Here is a 12,462-nt window from a genome sequence, read left to right as displayed (position 1 = left end):
CACAGGCTCCGGACGCTCAGGCTCAGCGGCCATGGCTCACGGGCCCAGCCTCTCCGCGGCATGTGGGATCTTCCCGGACCGGGGCACGAACCCGTGTCCCCTGCATTGGCAGGCAGACTCTCAACCACTGCGCCACCAGAGAAGCCCAGGAGACTTTTTTTTAAAGTGCTGTTTTTGTGATAGGCAGTAGTATAGATATAATCCAATAACCCTTCAGCTGCAAAGATTCACCAGTCTTTCTCAGCCTGATGTCTTTGAGCTGATATGACTGATTGGTTTTTTGAGAATTCAAAGCCTAAAGAAATATGGAATGAAGGTTTTGGTTTTTTCTTCTGTGGAAACATTAATTACCTACAATCTGATTTAATTTGGACACAGCTTATCTTCTTCAGCTTTGGGTCAAAGCTACTTATCATTTCTTGAAGGTATTTAATATCATCTAAAGATAGGGCTTCCAAATTGATCAAATGTCATTTGAGAAACTCGTGCACAGCCCTAAGGCCTTTCTACACAGTATTTAACTTGACTTCTTACTGAAACTCTAATTTGTGAATCTTAGTGTCATCCGTAGGGTTTTATGGTTAAATTTCCTTTTCTGACCTTGTTATCTTTCACAAAGTTGTCAGCTTTTGATTTGTGTTTCATGTTGTTCTATCAATATTGCTCTCCAGAAGTCTGTAGTTAATTTATTGTCACTACATATTTTCAGTTGCTTTAAAGTGGAATATTGATATATTTGATGTACGTAACTGCTGAACAGTTTGCAGATGTGGGCAGAGCTCATTGGCCAGCACCTTGTCTCTTTGTGGCTCAGGGTTTGATAAGTGTGGAATTGGGACAGAAGGAGTCAGTTATGTGGTTTAGCTATGTATTGCCTTTGTAAATAAGGACATACTTTACCCCTTGTCCGAATGGGGCATGAACTTCCCAGACCTCCTCAATGTGTGCCTTGATTACTGTATTTTTCTTTTTGGGCACTGTATTCTTGGAGTTCTTCTACTTCCTCTATATTGACCTCTTTTTGGAAAACCATATCCTATGATTGCTTAAGAATTTTGTTGCTGTCATTCTTGGCTCATGTGCAAACTTGCAGTGCCTCACTCAGCAGCTATTGGTATTCTGTTCCTTTTCTTTATTCATGTGTTGATTGATGAAGAGCCAGAGGCAAGGATGAAAGAGGACCTCTTGCATCTCAACATTAAGTGAGCCCATTAAGTGTGTTGGACAGTAACCAGTCATAGAGCAAGATATTTAAGAAGCCCACTAGGGGCAGGACAGGAATAAAGATGCAGACGTAGAGAATGGACTTGAGGACACAGGGAGGGGGAAGGGTGAGCTGGGATGAAGTGAGAGAGTGGCATGGACATATATACACTACCAAATGTAAAAGAGATAGCTAATGGGAAGCAGCCCCATAGCACAGGGAGATCAGCTCCGTGTTTTGTGACCACCTAGAGGGGTGGGATAGGGAGGGAGGGAGGGAGTTGCAAGAGGGAGGAGGTATGGGGATATATGTATATGTATAACTGATTCACTTTGTTATACAGCAGAAACTAACACACCATTGTAAAACAATTATACTCCAATAAAGATGTTAAAAAATAAATAAATAAAAAAAATAAGAAGCCCAGGTATCACTGACTCAAGAACTTTTTTAGTTCCCTCTCTTCTTATCTGGGACTTCATGGTTGGCCTCAGGGATGGGAGCGGATTGAGTTTCAGGAGAGGATTTTTCTATATGGTGGCGCAGCGTCCATCAGTACCTCAGCCAGGAAAGAGGATCCTCACAGGAACCAGCCACATTTCCCTCTCAGGCCAACTTTCCGGCTTCCTGAGGGCAGTGCCAGTGTTGATAAGGCCTTTTCTTAAGACTGCTCCCACCTGTGGTTGCTTGGTCCCAGAGCAGAACTGAAAATCCCTCACTGGCTGTATTTCTGTACGTGAGGTGAGCCTGGGGGCCATGCGCAATGAAGCGGATCTGGAGAACAAGGGCCCTCGGAGTCAGAGTCCTTGAGGTTCCAGCTCTGCCACGGGAGCTCTGTGGCCAAGTCTCCTTTATAACTGGGATAATAGTGAGAATCATGAGAACAAAATTAGATCTATTTTTTAAAAGCTTTGCTTATACTAAAGAGCTCCATTATTGATTTGTTTGGCTGTTCTGAAGCCTTGCTTTAGAAAATCATATGTGATCACTGTTCTACAGAGGTTGCAACCAGGCTCTGTAAAGAGATGGTCCTCAGAAGGACCTGGAGTTGTTTTAAAAATATAGATGCCTGGAGTCTATATTTATTGTGTTGGAATCTGTATTGGTACTGAGCCCTTGAGTATTAGAACACCCTTCCCGAGTGATTCTGATGGTGGGTCTAATCCCCGAGCTGCAGGTCAAGAGCACAGTGACCTGCACACACTCTGCTCCTTATTCCTATCTCCCAGGAACCCGCCGTGCCACCTGGATCTGGGCCTCAGTTTTCTTGCCATTCACACTTAACAGAAAAGAGCAAGGTAAATAAGTTCTGAGGTCACCCAACTCTATGGCTCATCAGTGGACGTTTAAACATTGCAGGCGATTCTTTACTAAGTGCTCTGGATAGGAGTCGTAATGTGTGATTAACATCTTCACTGCTGAAACAGAAGTTAGGATTTTCCACTCAGATTTGTGTACAAGTAATCAGGTGAATCACTGCAGAGAGCATCTTTATAAATACCCTCATTGCAGTATTATCCAACGTTGAAGCAGTTTGATTGATTAAAAAAAATAGACATTTCTGCACAAGATAAAATCAGATGCTTTTTTATACGTTTTTAGATTTAGAGTGTTGAGGGTGATTACATGGCATTATATAAGCCAACTGGAGAATATAGTTTCTACTGTGGATAAAGTCCTGTGAGTCATTGATTAACAGGTCTATCTGTAGTGAACTGTGGCAGAATAGTATAGATCTTTATAGCAGGATTTCTCTGGGAGCAGAGAAATCGTAATTTTGAATTGTCGTTTGCTCTTTATTTTAGGGAAGGTTTGGAGGGTGTTTTGCAGGTCTTTAATAGGCTTTTAAATTTAATATTCTGTCCTCAGAAACTGGCTGAAACAGAGTGTGACTATGTATGTGCGTCTTTTATGTCTGAGGGGAATTTCATGACCTTCTTCACTATCATGATCTTAAAGCATCAAAACATTTGAATATCAGGCATTTTGAGGAGATATGCAACTCTTATGCACCAGCATACAGATAAGGAGAAAAAGAAACCTTGCCATTAAACAGCTTACGAAATTATAAGTGAACTTTACAATCTAAGAGAGTTATGCATGGTGAGGATATTGCCTACTTATAGTTTTAAGAGAAGTCATTTTAAGGCGTGTGAGCATATGAAAGAAGGGCAGATACTATACTCATACTTGTCCATGTTCGTTTAATCACTATTATCACTATTGTGATGGTTTCTCTGATACTGAGTTAGGTACAAACCAGCTTAATCCCTTTTGCAGGATTATTTTTGAGTTGAAGAAAAAAGGCTTTTGACCTAAAGAATGACCATTTTAGAACTGGAATTGTTTTGTTGAGTTACCTTTTCCTCCTTGGAGAATCAGATGAAATGGTGTGTTTAGAGCTTTGGCAAATTAGAGTTAGGGTGTACTCTTTCTTCTGCTTTTTGTGGCAAGGATGAGAGCAGTGGGGAGAGAGGGAGGGGGAGGGAAGTGCATGAGGATAACTTAAAACTGCATTTACCATCAGTTGGTTTTGAGGCTGCAGCTTCATTAGGTGGCTAGCACTTGGCTCGTCTGCCAGAATCATCTCTTTGGCCACCTGTGCCAAATGAGAGGAAGTAATGGCCTTGGGCACAGCTGCTGAGCCTAATGTGTATTTCTAACTCGCGTATTAATGATAATGATCTCATGGAGAAGTCCGGTGGCCAGATGTGCAGAATAAATAGAGAGAACCCAACACCCACACATAAATTTAGAAGTGCAAGAAAGAAAAATCTGTATTTTACATCGTGAAATGAGAGTAGGTATTATTTAAATCTACAGATAGGAATTTAACCTCTTCTACCTTCATCTCTTTAGAGAGCCTTCTTCTAAGGAGAAATAACTCACAAGAGAGATTGACCTTGAATTTGGGCACTTCTTTGTGACACTTCATGAATTTTGCTCTAACACTGATATTTTTATAGGAGATGGAGTTCATTAACATAGCCCAGCATTCATTGATTGGGCCTTTTCCCAGCTCAGTGGCTCTGTTTAAGTAAAGAATCCCTGAGGGATAAGTGACTGTCACTGGTGTCACTGCTCTTTTCTGTTGGTTCACTTTGGACCAACAGCAGGACCTTTCCAGGCAGGTTAAATCTAATGTCATTAGAAGCATAATTAAGAAGTTATAAGAAAATAAGCTGTTCAGCAGTCCTAAGAATAAAAAGGCCAAGAATCAGAATTTTAAATAAACATTTCTACATTTTGCATGGCCAATTCATTTCCCTAAAGTACCCTAACTAATGAACATGTTGGAAGGAAACCTACCTTAGAGTCAAATTGGCCTTTGGAAGAATGTTACCAAAATTATGTGAAGTGACTTTGGCAGATATAGTTTAGTAGTAAAGTTCCCAGTACATGCTTTTTAATTTTTTTCCTTCAAACCTGCCTCATCCAGAGCTTCCCCATCTTTAGCTGCTCAGGCCCAGAACCGTGGAGTCATCCTTGCTTCTTTCTCTGACAGCTCGCATCCAAGCAGTCAGGAAATTCTTTTGGTTTTACCTTCAAAATATACCTGGAATCTGACCGTTTCTGACCACCTTTCTGCTCCCACCATTGCCCCAGTCAACACCAGCTGATGCTTAAACTACTGCAGCAGATTCCCGGCTGGTCACCGTTGCTTCCCAGAGACTGTTCCTAGTACTGCAGCTGGGGTGATCCTTTTAAAAGCTGAGTGAGATCACCTTAGTCTTTAGCTTAAAATTGCATTAGATTCCATCCCGAGAACCAACGCAATCTATACCATCTATCCCCTCCTGTCCTCCTCTTTCCTTACCTTCTACTGTTCACTGTCCACTCCTGCCCTGGTCTCACTGGCCTCCTTTTCTACTTTAGAACCTGCGCACGTCGTCCCTGGTTTCCTCTACCTGGACTCTCCTCCTCTTGGCTGTCCCCAGGCTCCCTCCCTCACCTCCTTTGGGTCCTTGCGCAAATGTCACCTTCTCACTGAGGTCCACTGTGATCGCCTATTTAAAACGAAAACTACCCCCCACCTCAATTCTCCTTACCGTGTATTACTGTCCCTTCTCCATAGCTCTCATCACTTTTTAAGAACAGCTTTGCTAATTTGTGAAGGATGAAACAGGATTGGAGGTTGAAACCAAGTCCCCCTAAAACCCCGTTCCTCTACTGAGTTTATGATTAACCACTCTACTCAAGACATACCCACATTTTCTCCTCAATATTGAGGAGTATCACAGAAAAGGGAGGAATTGTAATAGAAGTAAGGTGGCACGCAGCTGTTAGCAGACACACCTGAACGACCATTACTTAGCACAAGACCACTAGTGTGGTGGTTAGAGGCCCCGCTGGGCCATCGGTCGGCTGAGTGGTGGTTGTTGCGGCAGAGAGTGCGGTAAGAGGCCGGTCGCAGCCTTCTCCCCTGGGTCCTCCTGGCCAGGGGTTACCATGCCCTGGGCCGCACAGCAGGCGGTGAGCAGAAGGGAGTGATTGAAGCTTCATCTGCCGCTCCCCATTGCTTGCATTACCGTCTGAACTCTCCCCCAACCCGGTCTGTGGTCAAAGTGTCTTCTGCAAAAGTAGTCCCTGGTGCCAAAAAGATTGGGGACCGCTGCTGTAGGCCCTCCAGCCTCTGGCTGGCGGGTGAGCTGGGGGGCCTGGGGAGAAGGCTGGGGGCTGTGTCCTGCAGAGTTCCAGAGCCTTCGCCATGGCCACCCACTGAGTGGGCCCAGGCTTTTGGGCAATGCGAACCTCTCCCCTGTCCCTGCCTCTGCGACCTAGTGGCAGTAGCAGTCTGCACGGGTTGCAGTCTGCAGGACCCGGCATACCCCCCCACCCCCGTGTTTGGGTGGCCTGAGGGCCAGCTGGATCCTGGGTGCCTTACTCCCTCAGTGACGACTTCTGGGTAGGGTCTGGGGACCTGACCCTGAAGGCACTGCCAGCTAAGATCTGCCTCTTCATCTGGGCCTGGGCACTGGCGGGAGGACCCAGCCTGAGTGCTGGATGAATGCTCATGGACAGGGTAGCTGGCCTGAGCGGGGGCTCCCTTCTTATGAGGAAGGACCTGGACCTCTGAGGGTGAAAGTTGTGCCTTGGGACCTTGCGCTTTCCTGTCAGAGCAGAGAATAACATTTGTTTTGGTGGAGATTTACAGGAACGTCATTACCTGACCTCAAGAACAAAGGATCTGAAACCAAAAATTTTGCAACAACTAACCGCGCCCCTCCCTCATCTTTCCTATATATGGGATTTGCTGAAAGCTTTCGGGGAGTTTGGGCTTTTTAAGGCATGAGCCACCGTCTCCTTGCATGGCCCTGCAATAAACCTTTATCTGTTCCAAAAAAAAAAAAAAAAAAAGAACAGCTTTACTGAGGGTGAATTTACAGACCATAAAGTTCACCCATTGTAAGTGCACAGCTTAATAATTTTTAGTCTATGTTTATAGAGTTGTGCAGCCATCACCTCAATCCACTTTTAGAACATTTGTATCAACCCCCAAAGTTTATTCCCACTCCCACTCCATCCTAGGTAACCTCTGATCTTCTGTATCAATCAATGTGCCTTTTGTAGACATTTGAATCTTGGTCTTCTCTGACTTGGTACCACCAGTGCTCAGGAAGTGTGGGTTAAAGGAGCTGCATGTTTGTGTAAATGTAAAATATTACCCTATTCGTGTGTGTCTGACCTTACCTGCAGCTAACTAGGCTGTCATCTCAGTATTCAGTCCCCAGGCCTCTCAGTTTCTCCTTCCCAGCATCTCGCATGCCCTCCTCTCCCCTCTGTTCTCCTGGCTGCTTTTCTGATTCACGTCTTTAGCGCTGTAGCTTCTTTACTGGTGTCTCTGTGCCACTTTCTTTTTTCTTCCATCCCTTCCTGTGGACTGCTGCAGACTAATCTCTTTAGAAACTTGGCTTTCTTTATCTTACTCTTCTTTCTAAAAACCCCTGTGACTCTAAGACCCGTGGCTAAATTAGTCTCAAAAAGCATTTCCCTGTGCTATGCAGCTGCTTCCCACTAGCTATCATAGCACAGGGAGATCAGCTCGGTGCTTTGTGACCACCTGGAGGTGTGGGATAGGGAGGGTGGGAGGGAGGGAGACGCAAGAGGGAAGAGATATGGGAACATATGTATATGTATAACTGATTCACTTTGTTATAAAGCAGAAACTAACACACCATTGTAAAGCAATTATACTCCAATAAAAAATAAAATAAAATTAAATTAAAACAAAAGAAAGAAATAAACAAACAAAAAGCATTTCCCCACCTGCCTTCTAATTCTTCCCAATGTGAACCATCTCCCTTTCTCAGGCTCTGTAAATAAACAGGCTTTCAGGAGGTACTGAAAGGTTTCTCTATAACCTCTAGTATTATGTATATCTAATTTCTAAGCCTCTTTGTCAAGTAATGCGAGATTTAATAAAACAACAATGAAAAAATCTTTAAAGCTTCTGGGAGTTGGCTATTTAAAGGAATCCAGTAATTTATCTCTCTTATATTTTCCTATGTTGAGTATTCTCAAAATAACAACACTTCCAAACTTGCTTTATACCAAGGTTTTTAATTTTTGTTTTTATTTAATCAAGGGTTTCTTTGGCCACCAGTGTAGTGAAGGAAAGTTCCAGGATAAATTCCACAGTGGAAACAAAACAACACATTTCTGGCTAAGGCACTCCAGCATCTGGAGCAGACCTCGGCTCTATTTCACTGTTCTGTGTTCTGTGTTCACGCTGTTGTTCCTTGCTGGAGGGTACTGGGCAGGGCTGGGTCCCATAGTGGAGACCTTTTCTTCTGGGATCCAGCCTTCTCAGGTGCTTCTCCTGTGCCACAGATGTCACATCCAACCTTCTCCGTGCTGTTGTTACTGCTTTTGCCTGCTCTGGCCCTTTTCGATGACAAGTGATATTAAAGCTATCTTTGGACTACAGTGTCCACCAGCCACTTACCTCCTCCACAGCCAGTGGGGCTTTGGCTGCTTGTAGCTGCCTTTCTTGCTTTGTGTAGCAGCGGCAGTGGGGTGCATCAGTGGGATGCCTTTAGAGAAAGAGAGCCCTAAGGTTGAATCCTGGTTCTTTTGTTTACTAGTTGTTTGGAAAGTTATTTATCTCTTTGAACCTGAGTATCCTCCTTTGTATTCTGGAGACAGTTATACCTACTCTGCAGTATAATTATGTGGATCAAGCCCGATAATGTATATAAGTTACCTTGTCCAGCAGGAAGTAGGCACTCAGTAAAGTTTTGCTATCTACTATATGATTATTCTTAAGCAGAGGCTGGAGGGCCTGGGAGCTAAAGTTCCTCCCTTATTATTGGGGAGAGCAGGTCTTTCTTCCCATTATCACCTCTTCCTGGGTGTGTGGGTAATGAGAATGTAGGCACTTTTATTTTGACTACAACCTATGTTTTCCAGTATTCAGTGTCTAATGCTGAAGGACAGCTGTGATTCACGGGCCACACCTGGTGGGTCTGTGTGACCCTTATGCTCTCATTTCAGGATGAAAGCTATAAAAGATCCTGTGTTGTTGTTGTTTCTTCAATATGCTGCCATTGGTGTTTTTGCGTATAAGAGCATCGCCAGTTTTCTCATTAATATTATTCTGTGCTGTCAAGAATGCTCATTCGGCACATAGTTATGGGGCATCTGTTAGATGCCAGGCTCTGTGCCAAGTGCTGATGATTCAGTGGTGAGGAAAACAGATCAGAGCTCTGTCGTCTTGGAGCTGACACTCCAGTGGAAGTGATGGGCACTCATCAAATGATTTCACAAATATGGGTAAAATTACAATTGAAATAAATGCTGAGAATAGGAGGTTCATGGTGTTATGAAAGTGTAAAAAGGGTTTGACTTGCTTTGAGGTGGTGGTGCAGAAGACTTCCCTGAGAAAGTGGGGTTGGGGGTCTGAAGGATGTGATGAGTTAATGAGGTGAAAGCCAGAGGGCGGAGAATGCTTCAAATAAAGGAGGAAAAAATTCATATAAAGAGGCCCAGCGCAGCGCTGGGGGAAAACAGTGGTGACAACAAGGTACAGTGGGGTGCTGAGAGCCAGGGAGAGTGTGGGGGGAGATGATGCTGGAGCGTGGGTAGGGCAGGACCACACCTGGATCTTTGTCCTAAAAACAGTGGGAAACTCCCAAGGAAGGGTTTTAGTCAAAGGGTGACCAGACCTGGAAGGCTAACAGTGGCTTCTGATTGAAGGAAGGCACTCATCAGTGTAGGAAGGTGTTGCTGTCTATTGCTCTGTTTCAGATCAGAGGTGATGGTAGTAGCTTGGCCTAAGAAGGTGGGGAGAAAGAGGGAAGACCATTTAAGGGCTAAGAGGTAAAATGTTCAGATCTCGGTGCTCGATTGGATATTGAGAATGAGGGAGAGAGAACCCTGTGAATCCTACATCTGTGGGGGTGGTGGTGCCGTTCCATACAGCTGTGTGAGTGGAGGTACCATTTGCATGGATGGTGACACTAATCCATACAACTGCATGGTGGTGGCATTCCATGCAGTTGGGTGCATGTTGGTATAATTCATCAAGAAAGGGATTCTAGAAGAGGAACTGTTGGGGGCTGGGTGGGATGGGTGAAGGAAATTGTAAGGTCGGATCTTAACAAACGGCACCGCGAAACAGAGGAAGGCTTCAAGTGAGCTTTATTAGGGAGCGCTCCCGGGCTAGGTTCACTGGTCCGAGAGAAAGGGGCCAGAGAAGTCGCACCCGGGCGAGGGGTGGGCAAGATTTTATAGGGGAAGAAGGGGAAGGGGTGTGGTGAATCTGGGAGGGCGCAGGGTATTCCTTATTTGTGGTCTTTTCGGGTATCCTGGGGGACTGTTAGTCCCGCCCCTCGAAAGGCGGGAAGGCTGGGCCGGGTGCAAAGTCTCCAGGTCAGTTTCTGGAACTGGGTGGTCCGGAGAGTTTCGGTCTGATGCAACCTGTGAATCTGATTGTGTTCCCCTGCTTCGGGCCAGTTGGCCTTACAGAAATTACGTGTGGTTATGGCAGTATTAAATTTGAGCTGTCTTAAGATGTTCAAATTAAGATATCAAATAGGAGGTTATTGTATGTTTGGACATGATAGAAGACTCTGTGCCTGTGATACAATTTTTAATAGGGGTTGTTGGAATTGTCTAGAGATAAAGTAGATCAGTGAACTCTGAAGCGCATGGAACTACAGCACATAATGATGAGGTAGAGAGGGAGAAGCAAAAAAACAACCCCCCCCCAAAACAAAAAAACACACAAAAAAATGTGTAGCCAGAGAGGAAGGGGGAAAACCAGGAGAGGATGGACTCATAGAAGCCAAGGAAGTAGCAAGATTCAGGAAGGAGAGAGCATTTATCCGTTTTGGATGTTGCCAATACCCAGTAAGTCAAGGACTGAAAATGATAATTGCATTTAATGACAGTTGAGCTAAGGTTACATGGTGACTTGGGAGACCAGAGGCATCTGGCAGCCCAGCCCTCGTAACTTTACCACAATGTAAATCCCAGAACCATGCTCTGCTTGAGCAACCCAAGAAGGCAGAGCTTCCCAACTGATAGAATAGAAATTAAATTTGAGTTGTAGAAAACAAGGAGATAAGCTTTTAATTTTTTTGCACAACGAGTTTGCAGTAAGGTTCATACCTACTCTCGCTACTTGTTCATTCAGCAGACTTTATTGGATATTTTCGTGGAAGGTGGGTGAGAGGTGTTCCGTGTCCTGAATACGTTCACAGAACAGCAGAGAGGAAAGATATAACTATAATATATCTATAACTGTCATCTAGACCTAATGTGAGTGTCCCTAGCACAGGCACAAGTTGTTGGAATTCAGAGAAGGGAAAGCTTAATAGAAGATGTGGAATGTACAATCAAAAATAGAAACGTGAATTGCACAATCAGAAACTGAGCATATTTCAGGGCAGAAGCCTCCTGGAAACCTGAGATAATTAACACCTTAGAATTTAGAGTGTCACCCATAGCTCACTAGACTTTCTCAGGTGTTGCTTCTTCCTTTGTACTTTTGCAAACACATTTTTCAAGTCTTTTTCAAAGGTTTGCTTACCAGGTTGAAATTTCAAAAAATAAATTTTTCCTGAAAACTCTTTTAAAGGTACAGCTTTTATGATTCATATGTTCCAATAACTAAATTTAACTGAAGTACCCAAAAAGTCAGCGCTGCTTTTGGTAGAAAATAGATAGTGAAAAAGGTATGTTTTATTCTTTCAACCTGGATTGACTCTAGTTTTTAAAATACTGATTTTGAGAAATATCCCTACTAAATAAGTGGAAGTGGTCAAATGTGGATTTTGATACTTGATTTAAGAAATATGATGATTTTTGCTTTCTTTTTTTGGAAGCCTGTTTGTATCTCCATTAAGAATTAGCCATGCTTGATCTAATTCCTTAAATTAGTTTCCTGAATGACTTAGACACATTTTATGTGACACTATAGCTCTGAGAAACTGGCTTTGTAATGCAAAAGAGGTTTGATATGAGGTGATAATCGTAAACCAATTCAGGATAAGACTGCTGTTGTAGCCAACTTTCTGTAATCCACGAATGCCCCTTTTATCAACACCTCCCTAAAAAGTGAGCCTGGGAAAGTGCCTTCTCACGCTTCCCCTCTGGAGCCTCTGCTGCGTCCTCTGCTACACAGGGATCACCTGGGATGGTGCCAACTAGCTGCTCTTGTTCTGTTTTACCCTTTACTGATTTGCTCCACCTGAACCAGGAGAAGCACCTCCCCCACCCGCAAGGAAAATTTGCAAACACTATAGAATTCTCAGGTTTCCTGTGTTGTGTGTGGGTGGGATGGGGGTGGGATGGAGAAAGCGGTTGTCACATACCTTTTTGAGAATGTAATACATTCCTCTTTCCTGTACAAGATGCGTGTATGCATGTGGATTCAGAAGAAGAGTGGCAGAGAACAGCAGGGGCTGTCCAGTACTTGAAGTCTGTTCGTGGATCCCAGGTTAGAACCTTCTGCTCTGACCCGTCTTGGGCACCAGGATCTGAAGTCGCTTCCTCAGACACATGTTTTATTCTAGCGGTCTCTTGCTTTAGAGCCAGCGGTGATTCCACAGTTGCCGCTCCAAGTTCTGGCGCCCTGCAATTTGCAGCCCAAGGTCCGCTGGCCCCATTTATCCCGGTCATCCCGACCTGGCACTACTCCCAGCACTGGCACTGTCCCCCTCACTGTCTTTCTAGATCGTGCCCTCCTGCATATATTTGATCCTGTACATGCCTGGCCCCTGGCATGCTGCTTTACGTCCCTCTCATTCTAAGAG

General features: G+C 44.2%; 1 protein-coding gene across 8 annotated transcripts in view; it reads left to right on the top strand.

The window, feature by feature from the left end:
• Positions 1 to 12,462, top strand: part of KLHL32 (kelch like family member 32) — a 232,461-nt gene that overhangs the window by 7,603 nt on the left and 212,396 nt on the right. Inside the window, exon 2 of one of the 8 annotated variants that reach the window (XM_067702531.1) lies at positions 12,061 to 12,146. The exons of the other annotated variants lie outside the window; for them this stretch is intronic. The gene's annotated coding sequence lies outside the window, so the exon portion shown is untranslated. The remainder of the gene's footprint in view (positions 1 to 12,060; positions 12,147 to 12,462) is intronic. 8 annotated transcript variants of the gene reach the window in all.

The sequence above is a fragment of the Pseudorca crassidens genome, chromosome 13 (genome assembly GCF_039906515.1).
Source record: "Pseudorca crassidens isolate mPseCra1 chromosome 13, mPseCra1.hap1, whole genome shotgun sequence".
Classification (NCBI taxonomy): Eukaryota; Metazoa; Chordata; class Mammalia; order Artiodactyla; family Delphinidae; genus Pseudorca; species Pseudorca crassidens.
Note: the sequence above shows the minus strand (reverse complement) of the source record. Positions and strands in the feature narration are given on the sequence as shown.